This window comes from Bombina bombina, chromosome 3, assembly GCF_027579735.1.
Source record: "Bombina bombina isolate aBomBom1 chromosome 3, aBomBom1.pri, whole genome shotgun sequence".
NCBI classification, from domain to species: Eukaryota; Metazoa; Chordata; class Amphibia; order Anura; family Bombinatoridae; genus Bombina; species Bombina bombina.
Window position 1 is genome coordinate 975,543,317 of NC_069501.1, and position 17,078 is coordinate 975,560,394.

Consider the following 17,078-nt stretch of genomic DNA (forward strand, 5'->3'; position numbering starts at 1 on the left):
AACAAGTTTGTCATGACAATTAATACAAACAACAGCTGGAGGAATAGCTACCAAAAGTTTACAGCAGATACACTTAGCTTTGGTAGTTCCAGCACTAGACAGCGATTTTCCTGAAGTATCTTCTGACTCAGATGCAACGTGAGACATCTTGCAATATGTAAGAGAAAAAACAACATATAAAGCAAAATTGATCAAATTCCTTAAATGACAGTTTCAGAAATGGGAAAAAATGCCAATAAACAAGCTTCTAGTAACCAGAAGCAAAGAAAAAATCAGACTGAAATAATGTGGAGACAAAAGCGACGCCCATATTTTTTGGCGCCAAATAATACGCCCACATTGTTTGGCGCCTAAACATCCGGAACGCCGACATTTTTGACGCAAAAGGACGTCAAAAAAATGACGCAACTTCCGGCGACACGTATGACGCCGGAAACAGAAAAAAAAATTTGCGCCAAAAAAGTCAGCGCCAAGAATGACGCAATAAAATGAAGCATTTTCAGCCCCCGCGAGCCTAACAGCCCACAGGGAAAAAAAGTCAAATTTTTAAGGTAAGAAAAAATGATTGATTCAAACGCATTATCCCAAATATGAAACTGACTGTCTGAAAATAAGGAATGTTGAACATTCTGAGTCAAGGCAAATAAATGTTTGAATACATATATTTAGAACTTTATAAATAAAGTGCCCAACCATAGCTTAGAGTGTCACAGAAAATAAGATTTACTTACCCCAGGACACTCATCTACATGTTTGTAGAAAGCCAAACCAGTACTGAAACGAAAATCAGCAGAGGTAATGGTATATAAATAAGAGTATATCGTCGATCTGAAAAGGGAGGTAAGAGATGAATCTCTACGACCGATAACAGAGAACCTATGAAATAGACCCCGTAGAAGGAGATCACTGAATTCAAATAGGCAATACTCTCCTCACATCCCTCTGACATTCACTGCACGCTGAGAGGAAAACCGGGCTCCAACTTGCTGCGGAGCGCATATCAACGTAGAATCTAGCACAAACTTACTTCACCACCTCCATAGGAGGCAAAGTTTGTAAAACTGAATTGTGGGTGTGGTGAGGGGTGTATTTATAGGCATTTTGAGGTTTGGGAAACTTTGCCCCTCCTGGTAGGAATGTATATCCCATACGTCACTAGCTCATGGACTCTTGCTAATTACATGAAAGAAATTATGTTTTCTTTCATTATGGGTGGCGAGAGTCCATGACCTGTTACATATGGGATATAAAACCCAAGATGTGGAAGTCCACGAGTAACAATAAAGGGAGGGATAAAACAAAAAACGCTTTTTTCGCTGAGTAAAATAATCCCAAACCCAATATGTCTTTATGACAAAAAAATCAAAATATAGGCACAATTATCAAACAGACAACTGCCTGAAGGACCTTTCTACCAAAAGCTGCTTCTGACGAGGCAAAAACATCAAAATGGTCAAATTTAGTAAAGGTATGCAGAGAAGACCAAGTCGCTGCTTTGCAAATTTGATCAACTGAAGTCTCATTCTTGAAAGCCCAAGATGTGGCAACCGATCTAGTAGAATTAATTGCAATTCTCTGAGGAGACTGATCCGCCTCCAAATAAGCTTTGTGAATCAAACGTTTCAGCCAAGAGACTAAAGAAATGGCTGAAGCCTTCTGGCCATTCTTAGGACCAGAAAACAGAACAAACAGACTAGAAGTCTGTCTTAAAACCATAGTAGCATCAACATAATATTTCAATGCACTAACAACATCCAAAGAATGCAAAGTCTTGTCTTAGCAGCATTTTTCGGATTAGGACACAAGTAAGGAACGATAATTTCCCTATTAATGTTGTGAGTTAACCTTAGGTACAAATTTGAAAGAAGTTTGCAAAACAGCTTTATTTAAATGGAAATTCACATAAGGAGACTCACAAGAACGAGCAGACAATTCAGAAACTCTTCTAGCAGAAGAGATAACCAAAAGAAACAACACTTGCCAAGAAAGTAGTTTAATGTCCAAAGTATGCATAGGCTTAAAAGGAGGGACCTGCAACACTTTTAGTACTAAATTAAGACTGCAGAAGAAAACAATGAATATCTGGAATTTTTCTGTGGAACATTACAGAAAGAGCAGAGATTTGTCTTTTTAAAGTACTGGCAGACAAACCTTTATCCAAACCATCGTGAAGAAACTTAAGAATCCTAGGAATTCTAAAAGAATGCCAGGAGTAATCATGAGCAGAACACCATGAAATATAAGTTTTCCAAACTTTGTGAAATATCTTCCTTGAAACGGACTTGTGTGCCTGAATCATGGTGTTAATCCTCTATGACTGAGAACTAAATGTTCCATCTCCATGCCATTAAGTTTAGAGACTTTAGATCTGGATGAAAGAAGGGACCTTGAGACAGGTGGTCTAGTTTTAGAGGAAAAGGCAACGTGAGCAACTGGGCATTCAAACTAGATCCGCATACCAAATCATGTGAGGCCACGCAGGGGCTATCAGGATTACAAATGACTGTTCCATCTTTATTTTGGAAATCACTCTGGGAAGCAGGACCAGAAAGGGGGGGGGGTAAATAGGCAGACTAGTAAGACCAGGGTACTGCTAGAGCCTCCAATGCCTCCGCCTGGGAAGGTACCTGGAAAGTTTCTTGTTCAAACAAGAGGCCATCAGATCTATTTATGGTAGGCCCTAAAGTTGTACAACTCGATAGAACACATCTTGGTGAAGAGACCATTCTTCCAGATGCAGAGACCGGCGACTGAGGTAATTTGCCTCCCAGTTGTCTACACCTGGGATGTGAACCGCAGTAATGAGACAAGAACTGGCTTCCGCCCAAGAAAGGATTTGAGATACCTCTATCATGGAGAGGGAACTTCGAGTTCCCCCTTGATGATTGACATAAGTCACTGGCATGATATTGCCCATCTGAAAATAGAAATAAAGCTTTTTCTTCAATGGGGCCAAGCCTGAAGGGCCCTGAAAAAAAAAGAGCACAGAGATCCAAGATAGTGATTGGTAACCTTGCCTCCCAAGGATTCCAAACTCCTTGTGCTGTCAGAGACCCCCAGACAGCTCCCCAACCTGTAAGACTTGCATCTGTGGTGATTACACACCAGGTAGGACAAGCAAATGAAGCCCCCTGAAGAATAGAGTGATGACTTAACAACCAAGTCAGATAAAGGTGCGTATTGGGATCTAAGAATATTAGTTATGATATTTGAATGTAAACCTTGCAGCATTGGCGCAGCATACAAAGTTGGAGAGGTCTCAAATGAAAATGAGCAAAGGTGTTTGCATCCAATGCTGCAATCATGAGGTCTAGAACTTACATACACATAGCCACTGATGGAAATGAAAGAGACTGAAGGTTTAGACAAGCTGAAACCAGTTTTATTCTTTTTTCTGTTGAGGAAAGAGTCATGGACACTAAATCTATCTGGAAACCTAAAAATGTTACTTTGGTTTGAGGTATCAGGGAACTCTTTGGTAAATTGATCCTCCAACCATGTTTTTGAAGAAACAACAATAGTCTATTCATGCAAGTTTCTGCTAAATGAAAAGATTGAGCTAGTACCAAGATATCGTCCAAATAAGGAAACACCGCAATACCCTGCGTTCTTGTTTACAAATAGAAGGGTTTCGAGAACTTTTAAAAATATTCTTGGAGCTGTAGCAAGGCCAAATAGAATAGCCATAAACTGGTAATGCTTTTCCAGAAAAACAGAATTAATTCTTACCTGATAAATTTATTTATTTCTTGACACAGTGAGTCTACGGATCATCTTAATTACTGTTGGGGAAAATCACTCCTAACCAGCAGGAGGAGGCAAAGAGCACCACAGCAAAGCTGTTAAATACCATTCCACTACTTACAATCCCCAGTCATTCGACCAAAGGGAAAGGAGAAAGGAAGAAATATAAGGTGCAGAGGTGCCTGAGGTTTAAAGAAAAATAAACTGTCTGAAAAATACAGGGTGGCCTGTGGACTCACTGTGTCAAGAAATAAATAAATTTATCAGGTAAGAATAAATTATGTTTTCTTTCTAATGACACAGTGAGTCCACGGATCATCTTAAAGGGACACTGAACTCAAATTTTTTCTTTAATGATTCATATAGAGCATGCAATTTTAAGCAACTTTCTAATTTACTCCTATTATCAATTTTTATTCGTTCTCTTGCTATCTTTATTTGAAAAAGAATGCATCTAAGCTTTTTTGAGGGGTTTAGAACTCTGGACAGCACTTTTTTTTATTGGTGGATGAATTTATCCACCAATCAGCAAGAACAACCCAGGTTGTTAACCAAAAATGGGCCAGCATCTAAACTTACATTCTTGCATTTCAAATAAAGATACCAAGAGAATGAAGACAATTTGATAATAGGAGTAAATTAGAAAGTTGCTTAAAATTTCATGCAATATCTGAATCACAAAATAAAAAAAATGTGGGTTCAGTGTCACTTTAATTACTGTTGGGAACCAATACCCAAGCTAGAGGACACAGATGATAAGGGAGGGACAAGACAGTAAACCTAAACAGAAGGCACCACTGCTTGAAGAACCTTTCTCCCAAAAGAAGCCTCAGCTGAAGCAAAAGTATCAAATTTATAACATTTTGAAAAAGTGTGCAAAGATGACCAAGTGGCAGCCTTGCAAAGCTGATCTACAGAAGCTCCATTTTTGAAGGCCCAAGAAGATGAAACAGCCCTCGTGGAATGAGCCTTGATTATCTCAGGAGGCTGCTGTCCAGCAGTCTCATATGCCAAGTGAATAACACTCCTCAACCAACAAGAAAGAGAAGTAGCCGTAGCTTTCTGACCCTTACGCTTCCCAGAAAAAACAACAAATAAAGAAGACTGGTGAAAATCCTTAGTCGCCTGCAAATAATATTTTAATGCACAAACTACATCCGGGTTGTGCAACAAACGTTCCCTTCTGAGAAGGATGAGGACACAAAGAAGGAACAACAATCTCTTGATTAATATTCTTATCCGAAAGAACCTTGGGAAGGAAATCTAGGGCAGTACACAGTACTACCTTATCAGAGTGAAAAATAAGGAAAGGAGATTCACACTGCAATGCTGAAAGCTCCGAAACTCTTCGAGCCGAAGAGATATTAACCAAAAACAAAACCTTCCAGGATAACAACTTAATATCCAAAGAATGCTTAGGCTCAAATGGAACTAAGAACTAGATTAAGACTCCAAGAAGGAGTCACCAACTTAAATGAAGGCCGGATTGTAAACAGGGCCTGACAGAAAGACTGAACATCTGGCACATCAAGCAGAAATTTGCCCCTTCAGGGTAATAGCAGATAAACCCTTCTCCAGACCCTCTTGAAGAAAAGACAAAATCCTAGAAATCCTAACTCTACTCCAAGAGTATCCCCTAGATTCACACCAATACAGATATTTACGACATATCTTATAATAAATCTTTCTAGTCACAGGCTTATGCGCCTGAATCATAGTCTCGATAACCGACTCAGAAAACCCACGCTTGAAAAGAATCAAGCGTTCAATCTCCAAGCAGTCAGCTTCAGAGAAATGAGATTTGGATGAAAAAGAGCCCCTGAAGTAGAAGGTCCTTCCTTAAAAGGACACTGTACCCATTTTTTTTCTTTTGCAATTCAGAAAGAGCATGCAATTTTAAGCAACTTTCTAATTTACTCCTATTATCAATTTTTCTTAGTTCTCTTGCTATCATTATTTGAAAAAGAAGGCATCTAAGCTTTTTTTTGGTTTCAGTACTCTGGACAGCACTTTTTTATTGGTGGATGAATTTATCCACCAATCAGCAAGGACAACCCAGGTTGTTCAACAAAAATGGGCCGGCATCTAAACTTACATTCTTGCATTTCAAATAAAGATACCAAGAGAATGAAGAAAATTTGATAATAGGTCTGAGCAATGACCTGAGGAAGAAGAGCAAACGGGGGAAACACGTATCAAAACAGCCAGAGGATCCCTTGACCTCAATCCGTACATCGGGAGCTTGGCATTCTGATGAGACGCCATGAGATCCAACTCCAGATGTCCCCATTTGAGAATCAAACTGGAAAACACTTCCGGATGAAGTTCCCACTCCCCCGGATGAAAAGTCTGTCTGCTCAGAAAATCTGCTTCCCAATTATCCACCCCTGGGATGTGGATCGCAGACAGACAGCAATTGTGAGCCTCCGCCCACAGAATAATCTTGGCTACCTTTGTCATGGCCAAGGAACTCCGAGTTCCTCCCTGATGACTGATGTAGGCCACTGACATTATGTTGTCTGACTGAAACCTGATAAACTGGACTGAAGCTAACTGAGGCCAGGCGAGCATTGAAGCTCTAGAATATTTATGGGAAGAACCTATTCCTCCCGAGTCTATAGACCCTGAGCCTTCAGCGAACCCAGACAGCTCCCCAACCCAGCAGACTGGCATCCGTTGTCACGATCACCCAGGTAGGCCTGCGAAAACAGGTTCCCTGGGAGAGAAGATCCTGAGACAACCACCACGAAAGAGAATCTCTTGCAGCCTGATATAGAACAATCTTTGGAAACAGATTCACATAATCCCCGTTCCACTGTCTGAGCATGCATAACTGCAAAGGCCTGAGATGGAACCGAGCAAACGGAATGATGTCCATGACTGAAACCATCAGACCAATAACCTCCATACACTGAGTCACCGACGGCCGAGGAGAGGACTGAAGAGCAAGGCACGAATTGAACATTTTTGATTTCCTTGCTTCTGTCAAAAAAATCACCCAGGGATCCGGAACATCTCGAACCCAAGCTTGAGCGAAAAAGGAAAAAGGATACCCGGATCGGGGGCAGACCCTTCATGCTGACTTTGAGTCAGCAACGGGCTTCTTAGATTGCTTCCCCTTGCTCCAGGACTGATTGGACTTCCAAGAGGACTTGGATTGGTCCTGCTTGGAGGAACAAGAGGAAGACGAAAAGAACGAAACTTACTCTGACGACCCTTCTGTTTATTTCTCTTATCCTGAGGGAGAGAATGCCCCTTCCCTCCCGTAATATAAGAAATAATCTCAGCCAAACCAGGCCCAAACAAGGTCCTACCCTTGTAAGGAATAGACAAAAGCTTAGATTTAGGTGATACATCCGCAGACCAGGACTTTAACCATAAGGCCCTGTGCGCTATAACAGCAAAGCCAGAAATCTTTGCTCCCATTTTGAAGACCTGTAAAGAAGCATCCGCAATAAAGGAATTGGCCAATCTTTAAGCCTTAATTCTATCCTGAATCTCCTCAAGAGGAGTATCCTGCTAAATAGAATCAGACAACGCATCAAAATAATATGCAGCCGCACTGGTAACCGTAGCAATACACACAGCAGTCTGCCATTGGAACCCCTGGTGAAAATACATCTTTTTAAGCAAAGCTTCCAACTTTTTATCCATGGAATCCTTATAAGAACAACTATACTCAATAGGAATAGTGGTCCTCTTGGCCAAGGTAGAAATTGCTCCCTCCACCTTGGGAACCGTCTGCCAAGACTCCTTAATAGAATCAGCAATTGGAAATATTTTCCTAAAAATCGGAGAAGGCGAAAAAACATAATTTATGTAAGAACTTAACTGATAAATTCATTTCTTTCATATTGGCAAGAGTCCATGAGCTAGTGACGTATGGGATATACAATCCTACCAGGAGGGGCAAAGGTTCCCAAACCTCAAAATGCCTATAAATACACCCTTCACCACACCCACAATTCAGTTTAACGAATAGCCAAGCAGTGGGGTGATAAAGGAGTAGAAAGCATCAACAAAAGAAATTTGGAAATAAGTGTGCTTTATACAAAAAAACATAACCACCATAAAAAGGGTGGGCCTCATGGACTCTTGCCAATATGAAAGAAATGAATTTATCAGGTAAGTTCTTACATAAATTATGTTTTCTTTCATGTAATTGGCAAGAGTCCATGAGCTAGTGACGTATGGGATAGCAATACCCAAGATGTGGAACTTCACGCAAGAGTCACTAGAGAGGGAGGGATAAAAATAAAAAATTAATCCACAACCCCAAAAAATAAGTTTATTCTGATAAATGAAAGAAAAAAACTTAAATCAAAAGCAGAAGAATCAAACTGAAACAGCTGCCTGACGAACTTTTCTACCAAAAACTGCTTTTTAAGAAGCAAATACATCAAAACGGTAGAATTTAGTAAATGTATGCAAAGAGGACCAGGTTGCCGCTTTACAAATCTGATCAACTGAAGCTTCATTCTTAAATGCCCACGAAGTGGAGACTAATCTAGTAGAATGAGCTGTAATTCTCTGAGGCGGTGCCTGACCCGACTCCAAATAAGCTTGATGAATCAAAAGTTTCAACCAAGAAGCCAAGGAAATAGCAGAAGCCTTCTGACCTTTCCTAGGACCAGAAAATAAAACAAATAGACTGGAAATCTTCCTGAAATCTTTAGTAGCTTCCACATAATATTTCAAAGCTCTTACCACATCCAAAGAATGTAAGGATCTTTCCAAAGAATTCTTAGGATTAGGACACAAGGAAGGGACAACAATTTCTCTATTAATGTTGTTAGAATTCATAACCTCAGGTAAAAATTGAAAAGAAGTCCGCAAAACTGCCTTATCCTGATGAAAAATCACAAGAAAGAGCAGATAGCTCAGAAACTCTTCTAGCAGAAGAGATAGCCAAAAGGAACAACACTTTCCAAGAAAGTAGTTTAAAGTCCAAAGAATGCATAGGCTCAAATGGAGGAGCCTGTAAAAGCCTTCAGAACCAAATTAAGACTCCAAGGAGGAGAAATTGATTTAATGACAGGCTTAATATGAACTAAAGCCTGTACAAAACAGTGATTATCAGTAAGTTTAGCAATTTTTCTGTGAAATAAAACAGAAAGAGCAGAGATTTGTCCCTTCAAGGAACTTGCAGACAAACCCTTATCCAAACCATCCTGAAGAAACTGTAAAATTCTAGGAATTCTAAAAGAATGCCAAGAGAATTTATGAGAACACCATGAAATTTAAGTCTTCCAAACTCTATAATAAATCTTTCTAGAGACAGATTTACGAGCTTGTAACATAGTATTAATCACTGAGTCAGAGAAACCTCTATGAATTAGTACTAAGCGTTCAATTTCCATACCTTCAAATTTAATGATTTGAGATCCTGATGGGAAAACAGACCTTGAGACAGTAGGTCCGGCCTTAACGGAAGTGGCCAAGGCTGGCAACTGGACATCCGAACCAGATACGCATACCAAAACGTATGTGGCCATGCTGGAGCCACCAGCAACACAAATGATTGTTCCATGATTATTTTGGAGATCACTCTTGGAAGGAGAACTAGAGGCGGGAAAATGTAAGCAGGATGATAACACCAAGGAAGTGTCAGCGCATCCACTGCTTCCGCCTGAACATCCCTGGACCTGGACAGGTATCTGGGAAGTTTCTCGTTTAGATGAGAGGCCATGAGATCTAGCTCTGGAAGACCCCACATCTGAACAATCTGAGAAAACACATCTGGATGGAGAGACCACTCCCCTGTATGTAAAGTCTGACGGCTGAGATAATCTGCCTCCCAATTGTCTACACCTGGGATATGCACCGCAGAGATTAGACAGGAGCTGGATTCCGCCCAAGCAAGTATCCAAGATACTTCTTTCATAGCTTGGGGACTGTGAGTCCCACCCTGATGATTGACATATGCCACTGTTGTGATATTGTCTGTCTGAAAACAAATGAACCATTCTCTCTTTAACAGAGGCCAAAACTGAAGAGCTCTGAAATATTTATTGGTAATCTCGCCTCTTGAGATTTCCAAACCCCTTGTGCTGTCAGAGATCCCCAAACAGCTCCTCAACCTGAAAGACTTGCATCTGTTGTGATCACAGTCCAGGTTGGCCGAACAAAAGAAGCCCCTTGAACTAAACGATGGTGATCTATCCACCACGTCAGAGTGTCGCACATTGGAATTTAAGGATATTAATTGTGAAATCTTTCTATAATCCCTACACCATTGGTTCAGCATAATAAGCTGTAGAGGTCTCATGTGAAAACGAGCAAAGGGGATCGCGTCCGATGCTGCAGTCATGAGACCTAAAACTTCCATGCACATAGCCACTGAAGGGAATGACTGAGACTGAAGGTGCCGGCAGGCTGCAACCAATTTTAAACGTCTCTTGTCTGTTAGAGACAAAGTCATGGACACTGAATCTATCTGGAAGCCTAAAAAGGTGACCCTTGTCTGAGGAATCAAGAAGCTTTTTGGTAAAATGATCCTCCAACCATGTTTCCGAAGAAACAACACTAGTTGATTTGTGTGAGATTCTGCAAAACGTAAAGACTGAGCTAGTACCAAGATATCGTCCTAATAAGGAAACACTGCAATACCCTGTTCTCTGATTACAGAGAGTAGGGCACCTAGAACCTTTGAAAATATTCTTGGAGCTGTTGCTAGGCCAAATGGAAGAGAAACAAATTGGTAATGCTTGTCTAGAAAAGAGAATCTCAGAAACTGATGATGTTCTGGATGAATCGGAATATGAAGGTATGCATCCTGCAAGTCTATTGTGGACATATAATGTCCTCGCTGAACAAAAACATAATTTATGTAAGAACTTACCTGATAAATTCATTTCTTTCATATTAGCAAGAGTCCATGAGCTAGTGACGTATGGGATATACATTCCTACCAGGAGGGGCAAAGTTTCTCAAACCTCAAAATGCCTATAAATACACCCCTCACCACACCCACAATTCAGTTTAACGAATAGCCAAGAAGTGGGGTGATAAGAAAAAGTGCGAAAGCATCAAAAATAAGGAATTGGAATAATTGTGCTTTATACAAAAAAATCATAACCACCACAAGGTGGGCCTCATGGACTCTTGCTAATATGAAAGAAATGAATTTATCAGGTAAGTTCTTACATAAATTATGTTTTCTTTCATGTAATTAGCAAGAGTCCATGAGCTAGTGACGTATGGGATAATAAATACCCAAGATGTGGAACTTCCACGCAAGAGTCACTAGAGAGGGAGGGATAAAATAAAGACCGCCAATTCCGCTGAAAAATAATCCACAACCCAAAACAAAAGTTTTAATCTTAATAATGAAAAAAAACTGAAATTATAAGCAGAAGAATCAAACTGAAACAGCTGCCTGAAGTACTTTTCTACCAAAAACTGCTTCAGAAGAAGAAAACACATCAAAATGGTAGAATTTAGTAAAAGTATGCAAAGAAGACCAAGTTGCTGCTTTGCAAATCTGATCGACCGAAGCTTCATTCCTAAACGCCCAGGAAGTAGAAACTGACCTAGTAGAATGAGCTGTAATCCTTTGAGGCGGAGTTTTACCCGACTCGACATAAGCATGATGAATCAAAGACTTTAACCAAGACGCCAAAGAAATGGCAGAGGCCTTCTGACCTTTCCTGGAACCAGAAAAGATAACAAATAGATTAGAAGTCTTTCTAAAATCTTTAGTAGCTTCAACATAATATTTTAAAGCTCTCACTATATCCAAAGAATGTAACGATCTTTCCTTAGAATTCTTAGGATTAGGACATAATGAAGGGACAACAATTTCTCTACTAATGTTGTTAGAATTCACAACCTTAAGTAAAAATTTAAATGAAGTCCGCAACACCGCCTTATCCTGATGAAAAATCAGAAAAGGAGACTCACAAGAAAGAGCAGATAATTCAGAAACTCTTCTAGCAGAAGAGATGGCCAAAAGAAACAAAACTTTCCAAGAAAGTAATTTAATATCCAGAGAATGCATAGGCTCAAACGGAGGAGCTTGTAAAGCCCTCAGAACCAAATTCAGACTCCGAGGAGAAATTGACTTAATGACAGGTTTTATACGAACCAAAGCCTGTACAAAACAATGAATATCAGGAAGATTAGCAATCTTTCTGTGAAACAGAACAGAAAGAGCAGAAATTTGTCCTTTCAAGGAACTTGCAGACAAACCTTTAGCCAAACCATCCTGAAGAAACTGTAAAATTCTAGGAATTCTAAAAGAATGCCAGGAAAATTTATGAGAAGAACACCAAGAAATGTAAGTCTTCCAGACTCGATAATAAATCTTCCTAGACACAGATTTACGAGCCTGTAACATAGTATTAATTACTGAGTCAGAGAAACCTCTATGACTAAGAATCAAGCGTTCAATCTCCATACCTTCAAATTTAATGATTTGAGATCCTGATGGAAAAAAGGACCTTGAGATAGAAGGTCTGGTCTTAACGGAAGAGTCCAAGGTTGGCCAGTGGCCATCTGAACAAGATCCGCATACCAAAACCTGTGAGGCCATGCTGGAGCCACCAGCAGTACAAACGAACGCTCCTTTAGAATTTTGGAGATCACTCTTGGAAGAAGAACTAGAGGCGGAAAGATATAGGCAGGATGATAATTCCAGGGAAGCGACAACGCGTCCACTGCCTCCGCCTGAGGATCCCTGGATCTGGACAGATACCTGGGAAGTTTCTTGTTTAGATGAGAAGCCATCAGATCTATTTCTGGAAGTCCCCAGATTTGAACAATCTGAAGAAATACCTCTGGGTGAAGAGACCATTCGCCCGGATGCAACGACGGAAGGCAAAGTTTGTAAAACTGAATTGTGGGTGTGGTCACTAGCTCATGGACTCTTGCTAATTACATGAAAGAATTGTGGACATATAATGTCCTCGCTGAACAAAAGGCAGAATAGTCCTTATAGTTACCATCTTGAAAGTTGGTACTCTTACATAACGATTCAAAATTTTCAGATCCAGAACTGGTCTGAATAAATTTTCCTTCTTTGGGACAAGGAATAGATTTGAATAAAACCCCAAACTTTGTTACTGAAAAGGAACTGGCATGATTACCCCTGAAGACTCCAGGTCTGAAACACACTTCAGGAAAGTTTTTACTGGATTTGCTGGGATACATGAGAGAAAAAATCTCACAGGAGGTCTTACTTTGAATCCTATTCAATACCCTTGAGAGACAATGCTCTGAATCCATTTATTTTGGACAGAATCTATACAAATATACTTGAAAAACCTTAATCTGCCCCCTACCAGCTGAGCTGGAATGAGGGCCGCACCTTCATGCGGACTTAGGGGCTGACTTTGGTTTCTTAAATGGCTTGGATTTATTCCAATTTGAGGAAGGCTTCCAATTGGAAACAGATTCCTTGGGGGAAGGATTAAGTTTTTGTTCCATATTTTGACGAAAGGAACGAAAACGGTTAGAAGCCTTAGATTTACCCTTGGAGTTTTTCTGCCTCAGGATAAAAAACCTCTTACCCCCAGTGACAGTTGAAATAATAGAAACAACTGAGAACCAAATAAATTATTACCTTGGAAAGAAAGAGATAGTAATCTAGATTTAGATGTCATATCAGCATTCCAAGATTTAAGCCATAAAGCTCTTCTAGCTAATATAGCTAAAGACATGGATTTAACATCAATTTTGAAAATATCAAAAATGGCATCACAAATAAAATGATTAGCATATTGCAGTAAGCGAATAATGCTAGATATGTCAGAATCCAATTCTTGTTGCTCTAAATTCTCCAACCAGAAAGTTGATGCAGCAGCTGCGCAGCAACATCAGCAAAAGAAATTGCAGGTCTAAGAGACTCACCTGAATATAAATAGGCCTTCCTTAGATACGATTCAAGCTTCCTATCTAAAGCATCCTTAAAGGAAGTACTATCTTCCATAGGAATAGTGGTACGTTTAGCAAGAGTAGAAATAGCCCCATCAACTTTGGGGATTTTTTCCCAAAACTCTATAGAATTTGCTGGTAAAGGATACAATTTTTTAAACCTTGAAGAAGGAATAAAAGAAGTACCTGGCTTATTCTATTCCTTAGAAATCATATCAGAAATAGCCTCAGGAATAGGAAAAACCCCTGGAGAAACCACAGGAGGTTTAAAAACAGCATTTAAACGTTTATTAGACTGAACGTCAAGAGGACTGGTTACCTCAATATCCAAAGTAATTAACACTTCTTTTAATAAAGAACTTATATAATATATACATATACTCTATTTTAAATAAACATATACTCTATTTTAAATAAATAAGTAGATTTGTCAGTGTCAATGTCTGAGGAAGGATTTTCTGTATCAGACAGATCCTCATCAGAAGAGGATAAATTATTATGTTGTTGGTCATTTGAAATTTCATCAACTGAATGAGAAGTTTTAAAAGACCTTTTACGTTTATTAGAAGGTGGAAATGCAGACAAAGCCTTCTGGATAGAATCAGAAACAAATTCTTTAAAATTCATAGGTATATCATGTACATTAGAAGTTGAAGGAACTGCAACTGGCAATGTACTATTACTGATGGACACACTATCTGCATGTAAAAGTTTATCATGACAACTATTACAAATGACATTCAGCAAAATAATTTCCACAATCTTACAACAAATGCACTTAGCTTTGGTAGTACCGATGTCAGGCAGCAATGTTCCAGCAAAAACTTCTGAGGCAGGATCAGATTGAGACATCTTGCAAAATGTAAAAGAAAAAACAACATATAAAGCAAAATTATCAATTTCCTTATACGACAGTTTCAGGAATGGGAAAAAAATGACAATAGCATAGCCCTCTGATAGAGAAAAAGGCAAGAGGCAAACATCAATGGGGTATTAAAATAATGAAAAAGTTTGGCGCCAAGTATGACGCACAACATAACTGAAAACTTTTTTGGCGCCAATAATAACCGGAAATGACACACTCGCGTTACTAATAACGCAACCGTGTGTAAGGCTTTGGCGTCAACTATGACGCCGGAAATGACGAAGTTGCGTCAGACGTATTTTTCGCACCAAAAATTTCTCACGCCAAGAATGATGCAATAAAGTTTAGTATTTGACGCTCCCGCAGGCCTAATACCGCCCGCAATTTGCAAGAAGTAGTCAATTGAAAAAAAAGACTAAACCCCAAGTAAGAGAAAAATTTCTTAAAAAAATGTTTATATTCCCCAAATATGAAACTGACAGTCTGCAGAAGGAAATACATGAACCTGACTCATGGCAAATATAAGTACAATACATATATTTAGAACTTTATATAAATGCATAAAGTGCCAAACCATAGCTGAGGTGTCTTAAGTAATAAAAAAGTAAATTTATGATTACCTGATAAATTAATTTCTTCTATGGTATGACGAGTCCACGGATTCATCCTTTACTTGTGGGATATTATCCTCCTGCTAACAGGAAGTGGCAAAGAGCACCACAGCAGAGCTGTCTATATAGCTCCTTTCTTAGCTCCACCCCTCAGTCATTCGACCGAAGGTACAGGAAGAAAAAGGAGAAACTACAAAGTGCAGAGGTGACTGAAGTTTAAAATAAAAAAATATAATCTGTCTTAAAATGACAGGGCGGGCCGTGGACTCGTCGTCCCATAGAAGAAATTCATTTATCAGGTAAGCATAAATTTACTTTTCTTCTATAAGGTACGAAGAGTCCACGGATTCATTCTTTACTTGTGGGATACAATACCAAAGCTACAGGACATCGATGAATGGGAGGGACAAGACAGATGGTTAAACAGAAGGCCCCACCTGCTTGAAGAACTTTTCTCCCAAAAACAGCCTCCGAAGAAGCAAAAGTATCAAATTTGTAAAATTTGGAAAAGGTATGAAGCAAAGACCAAGTTGCAGCTTTACAAATCTGTTCAACAGAAGCATCATTTTTAAAAGCCCATGTGGAAGCCACCGCTCTAGTAGAGTGAGCTGTAATCGTTTCAGGAGGCTGCTGTCCAGCAGTCTCGTATGCCAAACGGATGATGCTTTTCAGCCAAAAAGAAAGAGGTATCCGTAGCTTTTTGACCTCTACGTTTTCCAGAATAGACAACAAAGAAGACGTTTGATGGAAATCTTTGGTTGCTTGCAAGTAAAACTTCAAAGCACGAACCACTTCCAAGTTGTGCAACAGACACTCCTTCTTAGAGGAAGGATTAGGACACAGAGAAGGAACAACTTTCCTGATTGATATTCCTATTAGTAACAACCTTAGGAAGGAATCCAGGTTTGGTACGCAAAACCACCTTATCAGCATGGAAAACAAGATAAGGCGAGTCGCATTGCAATGCAGATAATTCAGAAACTCTTTGAGCCGAAGAGATAGCAACTAAAAACAGAACTTTCCAAGATAGAAGCTTAATATCTATGGAATGCATAGGTTCAAACGGAACCCCTTGAAGAACTTTAAGAACTAAATTCAAACTCCATGGCGGAGCAACAGGTTTAAACACAGGCTTGATTCTAACTAAAGCCTGACAGAACGACTGAACGTCTGGAACATCTGCCAGACGCTTGTGCAGTAGAATTGATAAGGCGGATATCTGTCCCTTTAAGGAACTAGCTGATAGCATCTTCTACAATCCATCTTGGAGAAAGGACAAAATCCGAGGAATCCTGATCTTACTCCATGAGTAGCCTTTGGATTCGCACAAAAAAAAGATATTTACGCCATACGTTATGATAAATTTTCCTAGTGACAGGCTTTCGAGCCTGAATCAAGGTATCTATGACCGACTCAGAGAAACCCCGCTTGGATAAAACCAAGCGTTCAATCTCCAAGCAGTCAGTCGCAGAGAAACTAGATTTGGATGCTGGAACGGACCTTGAATCAGAAGGTCCTGTCTCAGTGGCAGAGTCCATGGTGGAAGAGATGACATGTCCACCAGGTCTGCAAACCAAGTCCTGTGTGGCCACGCAGGTGCTATCAAAATCACCGAAGCTCTCTCCTGTTTGATACTGGCAAACAAACGAGGAAGGAGAGGAAATGGTGGAAACACATAAGCCAAGTTGAACGACCAGGGTACTGCTAGAGCTTCTATCAGTACTGCCTGAGGATCCCTTGACCTGGACCCGTAACAAGGAAGTTTGGCGTTCTGACGAGACGCCATCAGATCCAATTCTGGTGTGCCTCATTGCTGAATCAATTGTGCAAACACCTCCGGATGGCGTTCCCACTCCCCTGGATGAAAAGTCTGACGACTTAGAAAATCCGCTTCCCAGTTCTCCACTCCTGGGATATAGATTGCTGATAGATGGCAAGAGTGAGTCTCTGCCCATCGAATTATTTTGGTAACCTCTATCATCGCT